A 16,912-nucleotide genomic window follows, 5' to 3' on the forward strand; every position below is an offset into this window, starting at 1 on the left:
GCTAGATTGCAGTATACTAGATTAATATACAAATCAATTTATTTTTATACACTAGCAATGAACAATCCGAAAATTAAACCAAGAAAACAATCCTGGGAGTTTCTGCTGTGGCACAGCTGGTTAAGAATCTGGTGTTACCTCCGCAGCCATGCAGATTCAATCTCTGGTCAGGCATAGTGGGTTAAGGTTCTGGTGTTGCCACAGTTGTGGCTTAGGTTGCAGCTGCAGTTTGGATTCAGCCCCTGCCCCAAAAACTTCCATTTGCTGTGGGTGCAGCTCAAAAAGAAAAAAAAAAAGAAAGAAAGAAAATAATCCCACTTAGAGTAGCATTAAAAAGAACAAAATCTTGGGAATCAATTTCACAGAATAAGTGCAAGACCTGTAAACTAAAACCATAAAACATCATTAGAAGAACTTAAGAAAGACATAAGTAAATGGAACACCTCAGGTTTATGAATTGGAAGGCTATATTGCTATAATTGCAGTATACACTATTGATTTAAAGTTTCAGCAGATTTATCAAAATCCCAGATGAATTATTTAAAGAAATTGATACTAATTCTAAAATTCACAAGGAACTGCAAGGAGCCCTGGGAAATCAAAAGACTACTGAAAAAGAAAAACAAATTTAGAGGACAAACACTTCCTGATTTTAAAACTATTACAAAGCTACAGCAATCAAAACAGTATGATACATAAAGACAGACATTTATATTAATGGAATAAAATCAAGAGGTCAGAAAAAAATCCTTATATTTATGATAAATTATTTTTTGACAAGAGTGTCAATATAATTCAATGAGGAAAGAATAGTCTTTTTCAAAAAATGGTGGAGGGAAAACTAAATATCCACATACACAGGAATAAAACTGGACTCCTACCTCATTATTTACAAAAAAAAAAAAATAATAACATGGACCATGTGGTAGCAGAACTAAATATAACAGTTAAAACTATGAAATTATCAGAAAAAAAATAGGAATAAGTGTTTGTTACCATGCATTAGGCAATAGCCTTTTAGATATAACACCAGAAAACACAATAACCAAATGAGGAAATAAATAAATTAGACCTGATCAAAATTTTTAAAAAAAATTGTTCTTAAACAGATGACTCAAGTAAGTGGAATGACAGTCCAAACAATAGGAAAAAATTATTTGTAAACTGTATATCTGAAAAAGGACTTATATCCAAAATATATAAAGAATTCATACAACTCAACAATATAAAGACAAATAACCCAATTTAAAAAGTGGGCAGAGGATGTAAATAGATATTTTACAAAAGAAGATACGCGAATGGCCAATAAGCACATGGAAAGAAATACAATGCCATTAATCATCAGAGAAATGCAAATCAAAAGCATAGTGAGATGCCAGCCACTTCATGAACCCATTAGGATGCCTATAATCAGACAGACACTAACAAATGCTGGTGAGGAGGTGAAAAATGTGGACTTTTCATACACTGCTGCTGAAAATAAGACAGGGCAGCCTTTCCCATTAAGACAGTTTGGCAATTCCTCAAAAAGTTCAACACAGAGTTACTGTAAGACACAGCCGTTGTACTCCTAGGTGTATAACCAAGGGAATTAAAAACATATGTCCACATAAAAACTTGTACACAGTGTTCACTGCAGCCTTATTTGTAACAGCCAAAAGGCAGAAACAAACTTAAATATCCATTAGCTAGTGAATAGATAAATAAAATATGTAATATCCAGACAATGGAATATTATCTGGCCTTAAAAAGGGTTAAAGAGCTGTACTTTTACAACAATGATGAACCTTGAAGCATGCTAAGTGAAACAAGCCTGACAAAAGAGGCCACATGTTTTATGGTTCCATTTAAGTGAAATGAGCAGAATAGAAAAACCCAGTGTTTGTCAGGAACTGATGGGAAGGAACAATGGGAGACGAAGAGTACAGAGTTCTTTTCAAGATGATAAAATTTTGGAATTAGTGGTAAGAGCTAGACATTCTGAGAATATACTAAAAAAAAATTAACTTTACATTTTAATGAGGTGGGTAATATAGCATATGAATTATATTTCTGTAATGCTGATTTTAATGTTATTCATTATAATCACAAGGTCCATCACAATATTTTTGGCACATTGTGATGATTTGTTGATAACAACTTTTTAAAGTCATGTGAGTTAAGCGCCTGAGAATGAGGACTTTAGAAGAGGGTCAGGTTTCATGGTTTAAAATACAAACAACTATTTCTAGTTTTTCTTTCCAGAGAGGATAATGGAGAATAGTGGACAAATGAAATTATCCCAAGAAGAATTTAACACTCCAGGACGAGTGACAAGAACCTTTTTTGATCTTTTAATGCCTTACTAGCAACTTAGTGAATTTTCAAGGTTTTTAAAAAAATTTTTATTGGGATATAGTTGACTTACAATGTTGTATTAGTTCCAGGTGTACAGCAAAGTGAATCAGTTATACTTAAAAATATATCCACTCTTTCTTCTCTTCGTTATAGGTTAAATAATGGTTAGCACCCTGTTTTGTGAATTTTAAAGTTTATATTATAGTTCTAAGGCACCTAAAGACAAGAAATGAGGGAAGTGCTGGCATGGCCTTCTTCACTTTAGAAAGACTGCGGCCTTGGAGAGTCATGGTATGCAGTTGCCTTTTTCTTGAGATGTCCCGCAAAGGAAGTCAGAACTTCACGTACTATAAAATTAGGCCTCAAATGTACTTTTATGTTTCCCAAAGGACACTATCTAGGATGATTTTGGCTTTCTAAAATAATAAAGGAACATCTGAAAGTGGGAAGATAGAGGAAGATGGAAGGATACTAGAAGTGGAGAGACAGACACAAGATAAGAACTTTAGTCTTGCATCCTTTATGCAGCAAGTGTACCCAACATGCACAAGCCAGACACTCACTAAATGTGTCTTGAATGAATATAAATATTGAATGAATTAAACACTTATTCAAAGAATCCATGAAAATTATAACAACCATGAGGGGTTTTTTTTTTTCTTTCTTTTCTTTCTTTCTTTTTTTTTTTTTTACATTGAAGAATCTCTGTTTTAGAAGGGATTTTAGAATTTGCCAGATTCAATTTCTCATATGTGTTAGGATACCACTCCCTTTATGCCCTTTAAGTGGTAATCCAACCACACTTGATTGTATTTTTGATGCTGTACTTATTAACTCTCAGGATGGTTCATTTCCAAAGATCTGACCAGTCACTCTGCATATAATTAGCTAATGCTTACTGTGGGCCTCCTTCGGGCCACCAGGCATGAAAGGTACAGCTGCAAATAAACTAGACAAAGATCCTGCCCTTACACAGTTTTCATTCCAGTGAGGTAAGGAGAGGAGACAGAAATAAATAACGGAATGAATCATGACAAAAGCTATGGAAAAAGTAGAGTAAATGGAATAGAGAATGCTGGGGGGTAGCTGCTGTTTTCTACATAGTGATCAGGGCAGGACTGCCTGATAAAGAGACCTTTGAGCAAAGAGAGTCTAAATATTTAGACTAAATCCAGCCCTGCTACTAATTCTCTGTGTGGCCTTTAGCAAATCGTTTCCCCAACAGTCAGGTTTTTTGCATATAAAATAATGGAATTCCAGCTCTAACATATTTTCATTCAAGAGAAATGACTGTTATTCAAGGACAAGTGAAATGTGAGTAAACAGTGTGGCTCTAAGATGAGGGAAAACTGCTGACTGGTTTCCTGGTCTGTAACAAAATCTCCTCCATTCAGAGTAATTCAAGGTCGGAGCTTCTCTCCTCTGTTTCCTCTTCACCTAGAACATTTCTGCCCACAGCCTATATTCAACAAAGGATTCTGCCCTGGTGAATTTCTGTCCTTTTCCACAAGGATTCAAGTGGCTTCATTTGAAATTCAGGAATGGGGAGCAACCACAAAGTGTGGTTAAATTCCACGGGGAAGGCATGCAGTTTGGGAGGGTCTATGTACAGCCTAGCGGGTCCCAAATTTGCATGCATATTGAAATCATCTGGGACGCTTTTTAAAAATCCCAATGCCCAGGCTGTGCCCAGAAGAATTAATCAGAATCTCTCAAAGTCTATTTAATGCTCCTCCGGTGATTACAATGAACAGCCACAATTGAGAACTTTGGTTTGCGGAAAAGAGCTTGCTTTTGACAGTCGCACATCTGGGCTTGACCTGACTTCAGCACTTGGTGGATGTATGCCCTTGAGTAAATGTCTCAACTTGATTCTCATTTTCCTTATTTGTAGAATTGAAAAAATATTTAACACCATGTAAATGGATGAACCACTGAGCAATCTATCATTGATGTGTTTTTACTAAAATTTATTTTAAGTCCTTATCTATTAAAACCCTAGCTTTACATAATTCTCTATTAGCTCTATGCAGATAAATGTATAAGCCATGTTCTTAGGAGTTAATTATTTTTATACAAAGCCGTGAAAGATTCAGAGGAGACAGAAAGACAACATAAATTGATGTCACTGGCAGACAATCTATCAATAAGAAAGTGCATCCTGACAACCTGAATGTGGTGGTCAGAATTTTCAAAGATAGAGGTCTTGGTTGTCTATTTCTGCATAACACCTTCCTGAAAGATGTAATGGCTTAAAGCAATAGTATTCATTATTTAAGTCTGCAAGCCAAGAATCTGGGACAGATTAGCTGGGCCCTCTGGCCATGGGTCTCTCACAAGGCTGCAGTCATCGCAAGGCCCAAGTGGGAAGGATTTGCTTCTGAGCTCACTCACAGTTGTTGGCAGGATTCAGCTTCTCAGAGGCTGTTGGACGGAGGCCTTAGTTTCTTGCAAGTTGTTAGTCTAAGGCCTGCCTTGGTTTCCTGCCATGTGTGCCTCTCCAAAGAACATGGTACAACATGGCAGCAAATAAGCAAAAGGACGAAAGAGGGTGCCAGCAAAGGGGAACGTGCTGGCAATGGACATCACCGCCTTTTGGTAACCTAGTCATGGAAGTGACATCATATCATTTCTGCCATATTTGATTCATCAGAAGTGAGTTCTAAGATCCAACCACACTCAAACAGACAAGATTACCCAAGCACATGAACACCAAGGAGTAAGGATCGCTGAGAGTTCTATCAGTCCATGGCAGGAGATGCTTGGAAATTCTGTTTTTTCATACCAAAACATCATTTATTGGTTCTCCAAGAAGCGACTGAAAACAGAAGTGTCGGCATTCCTTCATTTTCATTTATATTTCCAAGAGCCAAACCCAGTGATTTTTCTTGAGGTTTGCACTTATTGAGCCTCTTCTGTGTGCATAGCAGTTTTAAGGGCCATGGGGTGTTTTGAAATGAATAAAACAGTAGCTACCTTTTAAAAAGCTCAACAAATGAGGAAAACAGAAAAAAAAAATCATCCCAAATCTAGCAAATTTTATTATAGAGAAACTATATACTAAAGTCTTGTGGGTAAAAAAAAAAACAAAAAACTCCTGACTATTTGGGGATGAGATAAAATTTGAGCCACACCTGAAGGATATGAGATAAAATTTGAGCTACGCCTGAAGGATATAGAGGATTTTGAGAAATGCACACTTGAGAAGAGCAACTAGGGGAGGGAACAGCTTGAGCAAAGGCACAGGGGCAGGAAAATTTAGAGAATATTCCAGGATTTGTGAGGATAAAGTATAGGATTCAATGTACCAAATAGAAAAATAAATCGGGATGTAGTTAGCTAGAGACAAAGTATAAATCAGTGGAGGGACCACTGAACATTTGAGCACTGGAGATTGGTATAATAAAATCCATGATAATGTTCAAAAATAGAATGTGTACATGTATGTGTAACTGGGTCACCATGCTGCACAGTAGAAAAAAAATTGTATTGGGGAAGTAACTATTAAAAAATTTGAAAAAAAAATCCATATGTAGAGCAATCATACTGGCAGAGGGTGAAAAAAAATGATTGGAGTGGGGACAGTTGGGAGGACAAGGACACTGGAGGTAGAGAAACCAGTTAGAGAGCCTTTGAAATATATAGCCAACCAGAAAAGGCATCTCTTCATAGAAAGGGACAGTGGGAGTATAAATGCGTGAGGGGACATTGTGGAGATAACACCAACAGAATTTAAGGAGGCCTTTGAGAAAAGTTTAAGCAAGAGAAATTGAGAAGGACAGAAATTTCACACCTGGATGGCCAGATTTATAACAATTCAGGGTAACATTTGGAAATATGAAGTAAGATAAGGAATATATCATTTGATTCATTCATCCCTTTAAAGTGGTTCTCTTATGAGAAACAAGTTCTCTGTTTGCCTGGAAAAATAAGAACCGAAGTGTCATAGTGGATTGTGGGTGCTGTTGTTTGTTTGGAGAGATAATAAAACACAGGGCATAGATTCAAAACCACCCAGGAGGGTGGTGAAGCAGAGTTAGAAATCAAATTTACGTCTGTTTGATCCTTCCCACTGCTTTGGAGCTGAAGTCTTTGAGGCCGTTGATTGTAACACTGAGCAGATTAGATTATACGGCAGACAATGAGTAGCTAAAGCAACTTTGTTGTTTTTCCTCTTGGTGTTTGAATTTGTGAGGGCTTTGTTTTGACTTGGTTACAATTTAGGAGCTTCATAGGCATAACTGCTCCATTAATGGATTTAACATAGCATGTCTAATGAATAAGAATACACAAAGACTGCAGAGAAAGGAATGTCTATTTCCATCCAAGGGCATTTGAAGAAGCCAGGATGGAATTCAGGCTTGGCTCTTAGGGAAGAGCATATGTCTTTACTGTACTGCAAAGTCACCATGCAGAGAGGAAAAGACTGTTTGGCTGGTGATTCAAAAACAAGCACCAATAAATACCTCCATGGAGAAGGCAGGAAGAAGGATTAAGAGTAAAATAACTGAGTTATTAAGTTCTAGAAATAGTGAAGCTGGTAGTGAGCACGGGGGTTTTCCCAATGCCCAGCGTCCAGGTCACCAGGTGACCTGGTCAAAGATCATGGGATGTCCTCAGGGAGAAAGAGCTGCCCCTTAGCAGTACCAAGTTCTGTTCAATCTACCCAGAAAGTTCTCCTGTCAGTTCCCTCCTCTGTTTCAGCCCTTGTTTAGGCTCATTATTTTTTCTCCCTTTCTGTCCTAGATTTTCCCCTAGCAGTTGCATTTTAGACACGGATTTTAAGGCAAACACAGATGACCCTTGAACAATGTGAGATTAGGGGTGCCAGCTATCTGCACAGTCCAAAATCTGCATATAATTATTGGCCCTACCTACACAGTTCTTTGTGTCTGCTGGTTCCTCTGTATCCATGGTTCCACATCTGCAGGTTCAGTCAACTGCAGATTTAATCAACTGCAGATCATGCAGCACTAAAGGACTTACTATTGAATAAAATATGCCTATAGGTGGACCTGCTCAGTTCAACAGTAGTTCATTTCAGAAGTCATCCCGAGAAGCATCAGTAGGGAGGGCAGAGGTGAGAAAGAGAAGGGAAGTAATTCAATAAAGGGCGTGTTAATGAGCAGGTTATCGCTATGGGCATTCGGAGCTGAATCACACAGGAGACCTCTGGGAGATAATGTGGAAGAAGCCTCAGAGTTGCTCCACCTGAGACACAAGGAAACTAAAATATTTATCCTGCAGCTTCTGTTAATCATCAGTTCAGGGTTACACTCAGAGGATGTCAACTTTCCAGCTCTTCCCGCCAGTCTCATGCAAAGGCTGAGTGCCCAGAGGACAGCCTTTAGAAGGGGAGTCCCGCATGCCTGCAGTCAGGACCTCTCAGCACACGTAGGATGATGGTGATGAGAGGATATGGCAGATCCCCCAGAGCTCAGCTCTGCCTGGCCTAAGGGCCCTCCTTCCCAGCCGGCAAGCCCTAAGCTGCTTACCTTTCATATTTATTGTGCATGGACCATACGCAGCTACTGAGATACAACAATAAATAAGGCAGACTTGATCCTTGTCCTTATATTTCCTACATTCAAGTATAGAAAACATCTTTTAGCCAGAAAAATTGAGAGAATTTTATAATGAACCACCAATTATCCATCATTTGGTTGGACAGCAGTTGCTAGCATTTTATCCTATTCGTTCCGGCTTGTCTTCTGGCTTTGCTGGACTATTGCAAAATGAATTACAGACATTATAACATTGATTTCTAGGTACTTCAGTGTGTATCTTAAAAGAAGACCATTTCCCTGTGAAACACAATAACATCACACTTAACAAAGTCAAAATCAACAATTCCTGGCATTGAATACCCAGTTTTTAACATTAATTGACATGTAATTCAATAAGTTCAGAGAGTGTGGAGACTGATCCTCTGTCTAATCCAATAGTTGAATTTTATCCCTTGTAATTTATGGCATGGTTGTGGTAATAGGGAAATAATTTGTCTGAAATGGGGGTCAGAAGACCTATTTTTTTTTGCTTGTTTGTTTTGTTTTGCTTTTGCTTTCTAGGGCTGCACCTGTGGTAAATGGAAGTTCCCAGGCTATAAGTTGAATCAGAGCCACATCTGCCACCTACACCACAGCTTACGGCAACGCCAGATCCTTGACCCACTGAGTGAGGCCAGGGATCAAACCTGCATCCTCATGGATACTAGTTGGATTCATTACCTGCTGAGCCACAATAGGAACTCCCAAGACCTGGGTTTTAAGATCTTTCAGTAATCTGAAGACAAGTAGCTCAAAAAAGGATGAGATCTACTGGCTCATATAACTAAAAAGTCCAACTCTATCAAGATCAGTAACCATACTGTTAATAAACATCTATGTAGTAGCACTTACTACATGGCAAGCCCTGCTCTCCACACACACACACACACACACAGTCATTCATTTCTCACAGCAACCTCATGAGGTAGGTTTCTATTCATCGGCTTCATTTTACAGATGAGACATGCAGAGTGACTTGCCCAAGGAGGTCACATAGCTTGTGAGTGGCAGAGTTGTCTAGGGTTGTCTGGCTCTACCATCTGGCTTAGGACATGGCTGGTCCAGGAACACAATCTCCCCCCAGACCATGCTCTCTCACTTGTTCTTCCGCTCCATTTCCAAGCAGAGCTTCCTCTCATGATTGAAGCATGGTTTTCATTGACTCCATCTTTACTCTCAACACTCTCATACAAAATATTCATCTCTTTTCTCCAACAATTCTCGATGGGAATGATTCTAATTGAGTCCCTCGTGTCTGATTAACCTGACTTGAGTTATGACCTACCCCTCAATAAATCACTAAGTCTGTAGAACTGTTCTCCCCCAGAGCCAGTACTGTGGTCAATTCCTTTATAATGAATAGACAATGAGAGGAATGGGGGCTTCTCCAAAGGAAACCAGAGTGCTATTTCTAGAAGAAAAGGAACTGAATGCTGAGCAGCCAAGAGTTTGTGCAGCACAAACCCTCAGTTTTCTTACTCCCAAGAGAAGGCAATAGAACACTGTGCTTTTTAGAGAAGTTAGCTCCTGTGTTTAAATTCTTTCTATTCAACTTAGGAAATGAAGGCTGAGAGATAAGAAGGAACTCACTTAAAGTGACACAGACAGTTAGTGGCAGACCATGGGTTAAACCCAAGATTCATCAATCCCAGTCCAGTGCCTATGACTCTCCGTTCCACAGCCACAAAAACTCTGTAAAAAAATATTAATTTCTGGAGTTCCCATCGTGGTTCAGTGGTTAACGAATCCGACTAGGAACCGTGAGGTTGCGGGTTTGATCCCTGGCCTTGCTCAGTGGGTTAAGGATCTGGCGTTGCCGTGAGCTGTGGTGTAGGTTGCAGACTCAGCTTGGATCCCGCGTTGCTGTGGCTCTGGCGTAGGCTTGGCAGCTACAGCTCCGATTAGACCCCTAGCCTGGGAACCTCCATATGCCATGGGTGCAGCCCTAGAAAAGGCAAAAAAAAATTTTCTTTCTGGCATTGGTCCTTAGCTTGAAGAATCTGTGGCTTTGAAAAAGAGAAAAGGATTAGGATATAACTCTTGACCTTATTTCAAAGATAAATATTTGACCAGCAATTTTTACTAAAGCCCCCAAAACAGAAAAAAAAAATGAACTTTTCACAGGCTCCTCCAAGATTAATCTGTTTCCACAGGAACGCATGAATGAAGTCGCCAATACTACTCATCTGCTGTCATCAAAGTAGCTTATGGCTACAGATAGCATTACCTGGTACAGCATCACAGCTTTTGACAAGCAAGGAAGAGAAAGTCCACCCAAGCTTAGTGCATCTGGATTTGTTGATCATCTCTCAGTCATTTTGAAGGAAAGCTTCCCAGGTGACCAACTCAGGGTCCCCTTCTCACCTCGGACTTGAGAGAAAAAAAGTGACACTCTTAAGCGTTTTTTTAAAAATAAACGAGCAATGGGATTTTTTTTTTCCACAACTTTTGGCTGAGGGGAAGACTTGAAAGGGAAGGATGGGAATATTGAAGAAGCGGGATTAAGGAACTCCATATGCTACATTCCTGTTATTTACAAATAGGAACTCACTGGAGCCACACACATGCACACACACACATGCCTTATGACAGCACCTCTCTTGTTTGCCTATCTGTCCTGTTCTCCCTTGGTTGGCCAATTTCTTTATGTTAGCCCCACTTACAAAGCAAGCCAGTTTGACGGGTATTTGGTAGTTGTCAATCACCTTTGATATTAAACCTCCTTGTAAGTTATTAGTTACTGGCTGCTATTGGGTTAGCTGCCCACTCTATGTAATCCTGGCCATGCCTTCACCAAGGGAGTGGAAGGTCAACACCAGTTTGTACAGCTCCAGATGCGCTAAGCATGGGTGGACTTTCTCTTGCCTGTGTGTCCAAAAGTCTAGAAGTTCTTTCTAGAGAAGGATGTTATGGGTAGGAAAGTTCAGATGGAATGGGATGTGAGAAAGGATAATATGTCATGAGAAGCTGATCTGGTACACCTGCTCTTCTGTAACTACAGGCCAGAACCTGAGTTTCAGTACTTTTTTCTTATTACCTCTTCAGAAAGATGAAACCAAATGTTTATATAGGATTTATGATGATGCACAAGCAAAAAGTGTGTAGACAAATATCCGGTCACCCTGGGATACAGAGATTTTCCTCTTGACTCCAGCTCAATGCTCTGGTATAGAAAGAAGGTTCTCCCTTTCCTTATTGCTTTGCACAAAACATTAAAAAACTTGATGTTTTCCAGTTCCACGCCCATGTGCCATCAGCCCCACTGCCATTTACCCCTCACTAAAGTACAAAATTACACGATAGGAAGGAAGAAAAAGAGAGACCTAACATTTTATTGAATACCTACTTAAGTACCAGGAATATGGTACCATACGACTTAGGTCGTATATTTTCGGCCCCCATATATTCTAACAACAATACACAAATAGATCTTATTATCACTATTACATAGATAAGGAAATTGAGACTCACAAATGTTAGTGTACTTTTCCACGATCACCCAGTTGCAGCCCTGGGATTCAAAGCCCGTCTATGCGACTCACCATCCAGGTTCTACCTGTACATTTACTCCTTTTGTTTCTCTTCACAGTGTCCTGCACACTGCCAAGTGTTAGGAAAATGATTACAGGAGCAGCAACACATCAACACCAGCTCCTCATTATCATCTATATAAAAGGTTCTGTGATCAAAGACGTTGACTATTTCTGCATATAATCTTTATCCCATAAAAAGCAATGTACCACTGACATACTAGTGATTCTAAAATGTCCTAAATAATCATTTTAGTTTTGCTTAGCCAGTCCTTCCTAAATTAACTTGATGACAGGATGCTTTCTCAGATAACATCCATGAAGATCTCATGAACAAAGAATTTTATGGAAAACTCTTTGGGGAACACAGCATTGCAAGATTCTACCTTCCTCTCATTTTATGAATGACAACTTTGGGTCAGAAGTAAAATTGTCATTTACGAGTGACAATTCTGACTGAGAAGGAAGTAATGATGTGTGTTAGGACCCACAGCTAATGACTGGGGGAGCTGGTGGGGGGCCAGAGGTCAGGATCCTGGATGCTAATGGTTATGTTAATGAAGCCGTGGCATAAAACAGTCGTGTATCTTTGTTCTCTCTTCCTGTCCTCCTCCTCTGGGATGTCATTCGTGCATCTGTCCTCATAGAAAAATCTTATCACCTACCAAAGGAAATGCTGTTTGATTAATTCACTTTACTCTGATTCTCTCTCTCTCTCTCTCCCTCTCTCTCCCCCATAAATTCCCAAAGCATTTAGAGAAGTGCATGTAAATGCAAAAGGAAAAACATGCGATTCCCCAAGTTTGTGTCAAAGGCTGATAACTCTAATCAAATATGTCACTTCTTCACCTTCAACCGAGGCATGATTCAACATGAATTTCTTCATACACACTCAAAGTAGCCTCCACAAATCCCACTGCATTGACATGTAAGAAAAAATATTTTTGTCATGTTAAATTTAGAGCATAATTTTGTGAGTTGCATGCAGCCTTTCCCCTTCCCTGCTCTTTTATTTTGTTCAGCAAGGCAGCTGACAGATAGCATGACTTCTGTCCCTAAGTCTCTCACGGTACTTAGCACACAGCGGAAGATGCTATGTAAAATGATGGACCCAAATCCGCACGTAAGAGATGGTAACATCACAGAATCACAAAACTTTGAATCTAGAAAAACATCTGATCAAGTGAGAGTCAAAGAGTTGAATGTACAAGGAACAGGGTGGTAACAACAAGCTAGAGTTAGGGGCCCTCGGAACACCAAAGACTCAGGGAACCTGGGGACACAACGCTCCAAGTCTGTCTCTCTTATCAACAGAAGAGTAACCCAGAGTAAAACGAACAAACCCCTGCAGCCTCTCAAATTCCTCTGAGGCCAACTGGAGCCTCTAGGAATCAGAGCTGTGAGAAGTTTTCTTCAACTTAGGGTCACAAGACAAGTAAATCACTCGGGCACTGACACTTCCATCTGGAGATTGTCAAATAAAATGCAGAACCTCTTATAAAATACCCCAGATCTGAGGTATAAGGGTGGGTGAGATTGTCTTAATGCCCATGTATGAAGCAAAGGGATCCACCAGGTTCTTCTCTTTGCCAGCTGGCTGACCTTGGCTTCTCTTTCTCTTTAAAAAGTTGTACTGAGCAAATCTCCCAGAGGTAGAACCAAATATACCAAAATGGGAATGACAGAGAAAACACAATTGAAAAATTAATGCAAAAGGTTTAGCATCTGAATAGTTAGAATTGCAGGAAGAATGATGTGAAAAAGTGGAAAAGAAGAAAAAAATAATGAAATAATTTGAGAATACTTTCCAGAAGGACACAGATTAAAAACTCAACTGTTGTGGGGCAGGTATATAAATGGGGAATAGGAAATTAACAGACACACATTATCATATATAAGATAGATAAACAACATGGATTTATTGTATAGCACAGGGAACTATATTCAATATCTTGTAATAAACTATAATGGAACAGTCCAAAAAAGTATATATATATATATAAAGTATATATATATATTTATATTTATATATATATATTTATATATATATTTATATTTATATTTATATTTATATATATATATATTTATTTATATATATATATATAAACAAATCATGCTGCTATACATCTGAAACTAACATAATATTTTAAATAAATTATATTTCTTTTTTAATACTTAATTTTTTAAATTATAGTTGATTTACAGTGTTGTGTCAATTTCTGCTGTAGAGCAAAGTGACCCTGTCATACATATAAATACATTCCCTTTCTTATGTTCTATCCCAAAAGTGAATAAACTATATTTCAATTTAAAAAAATGAGTGCTCAATACTAACTTTTCTTTTTTGCTTTTTAGGGCCACACCCACGGCATATGGAGGTTCCCAGGCCAGGGGCTGAATTAGAGCTGCAGCCGCCACCTAAGCCACAGCCATAGCAACTCAATACTAAAATGTTTAAATCCCACTCTAAGACACGTGAGAGTGAAAATTGCAAAATACCTGGAATAAACAGCTGAAAAGGCATTTTGCCAAATCCAATGACCAAGTCACAATTATCATTTTTTTCTTGACCTTTCAGTTGCATTTGACACAACTGATGAATCCCTCTTCTTAAGGTATGTTTGCCATTTGACTTTCAGAACATCATTTCCCATTTTTTTAAATCTTTTTCTCCTCTTTCTCTCTTGGTAGATCCTCCTCACATTCCTAGACTTCTCACAGTCTCTCTAGCATCTCTGGCCCTCATTCACCTAAACACCAGGTGAGCCTCCCATTCATTAGAACAACCAAAATATCCCCACAAAATTCCAAAACATCTCCCACAAAACGTACCACAAAAGATTAAAGACACAACATGTGAATTTTTATCCTTACATTTTACCTAACTTGGTGCTGACCTTGGACAAGTCACCATCTATCTCCAGGCCTCAGTTTCCTGGCCTTCAAATTGAAGACAAGGACCTGGATCAAGGGTAGCCAAGTAAAATGCCAATGGGAAAGGCAGGTGAAATAAAGACTGAGTCAGCTGTAAAGAAAATATCACACAGCTTGATTCACCTTAATGATCCCGTTTTTTAATAGATACATGTGTAAGGAAAAATTATTTTATTTATTACTTATTAAAGAAAATAATTGTCTCAAAAATTAAATATTGTCTTTGCAACAATGCCAAGGCCATATAGTGACATAAGACGCAACTGATCTTTGGCCTCAATGTTGGACACAGAGGGAGGAGTGAGACCGGATTACGGCAGAAGCTGACCTCTACAGGGGACAGTGGCTACTGAACTTCATTTAATTGTTCCCAAGTGGAAATGCCGGTCTAATGTTGTCATACCTTTCCTTTTTTTTTCAAAATAATCCAAAATATCCAATTTTTAAAATGCAAAATTAGAAATTATGAGATGTTGGTTCCCATCTTATAAAAACATCACTGAAGTCTATCAAAAACATATGTTTAAGATGATTTCACTCACAGGTTCCCTGTTTGCTCCCACTACTTTTCCTTTTGGCCAGGGGTCGGGGGTCTAAAGAAGAATTCCTAGAATTATAAAAACACATTTGCTAGAGGGTTAGTCTAGAGGGCTGAGATTTGGTGTCTTTCACTTTCAGCAAGAAAGTCAGAAAGTCTGCTAGGAGATTGTTTTAGAAGTTAAACGGGTTATCTAACTTTACATAAGCCAGCAGCACACCCAGGCGAGGTTACAAGACATACAGGGCTTCCGTGGGAGTTTATTTATTTATTTACTTATTTAGAGAAGGACAGGATACAAGGCCTAAACTGCCTTTGAACACAGCACCACCCTGACATTGTTCAGACTTTCCCTCTGCCATGCTTCCAGGCCCGCTTTAAAGGAAAGCGATAAGAAGGAAGGCAGAGGAAGTCACTCACACCCGGGCGGCGCAGGAGGCCCATTAACGTTTGCCCTGGAGGCTGTGCACCAAGCTCTTCAGCTGCCTGGTTTCATTTATTTACTTGTTTGTTTGGTTTGCTTGTTTAAGAGAGTCAGTAAACTCCAGCCTACATCTGGAACTGCTTCCTAGGAAGAGGCGGCGGGCCATCAATCTCCTCTCTCTCAAGGATCCTTGTATCAATGGGACAAAGAGACAAGTGATGTTACCTTAGGTCTGCAGCTCACAGTCAGCCTGGTTATCAGCAAGGGGAAGGAAGGTGGAGTGACAGGATGTGGCAGGTTAGAAAATAGCTTATGGAATGTGAAGGAACAATACCCAGCTTGCCTGGAAGAACAGTCCGCTTTGGATGATTCCAAGTTCACACCAGGGGTTGTTTAAGCAGAGGCTGGGGTGGGGGGAAGTCAGTCTATTCTCAGAATAGATCTTTGGTGCCCAGCCTCTTGCTTCCAGCTTAGAAGGTAGCATGAGGTAATGAGCACACACTTTGGAGTTAGACAAATGTGTGTTCGAATCTTGGATCCTCGAGTTGCCAGCTTTGCAATTTAGGGTACCAAATAATTCTTTATTTCTCATGTATTTATATATAATGTCTCTCATTTGCAAAATGATATGAAGTTTGACATATGTGGTTTTGCAAGATTAAATATTGTAATGAATATAAAATAGAGAGTATATTGCCTGACAGTAAGTACTCAATGAATTTAGATTTCTCTTCTCTCTGAGTGCAAAAAAAAGGGACTATCTTAGATCAGCTGCCTAGATAGTAGGTTTTGTGCTATGCTACACTTAATAACAGTATCTTTAACCCCAGTGTTTCCATTATTAAAGACTCAATACTTTGTCAAATTTAATACCAGAAAAACTTAGAATTGAAAAGGTTAATAAACAGCATGTACTGGAAGATTATATCTTGCCCCAGTTCCTGCTGGCTCCAATCTCCTCCAACTAATAAGATAAGTGTTCATATTATCCCCTTTTTCCAGATGAAAAAACCGAGGCTCAGGGAGCTTAAATAACTTGTCCAGATTATACAGCTATTAAGTGGCTAATGTAGGCTTAGAAATTACATCAGTCTGAATTCAGAGTTTGCAAACATAACTGTCATGCAAACCAAGGGGAAGTGGCATCTCCTTTACTCTAGCAAAAAGGTTTTGAAATTATCCAGCTATGTCCTCACTCACCTGGTGGCCAATGGAGATGCCATGTGGCCACCTGTGACGACCTTGTGTGCCAGCTTCCTCAATGACGCCCTGAGTCAAAATGCCCACCCAAACATTTTTACCCAAATCTCCCAAGGCCTGGCTGCCTTTTGAGTCCCTCTAAGAATTGAACCTTCAAGCCCCACTGGTTGACTGGGGAAATGGTGTTCTTTCCCCCATTTTTCTATAAGCTTTTGGTCTCCCTCCTTGCAAATATCTCTCTTTAAGTCTGGAAATAGTGCTTCCATTTCCAGGCTAAAGGCAAGCTTTCTCATGAAACTTCTCTGGCAGACTTCCCTCCCTGGCACACTTAATTATACCAAACAGAAGAAATTTAGACCCAGACAGACCCCGATTTGAACCCTGACACTGCCAGTCGGAACTG

The sequence above is a fragment of the Phacochoerus africanus genome, chromosome 6 (genome assembly GCF_016906955.1).
Source record: "Phacochoerus africanus isolate WHEZ1 chromosome 6, ROS_Pafr_v1, whole genome shotgun sequence".
Taxonomy (NCBI): Eukaryota; Metazoa; Chordata; class Mammalia; order Artiodactyla; family Suidae; genus Phacochoerus; species Phacochoerus africanus.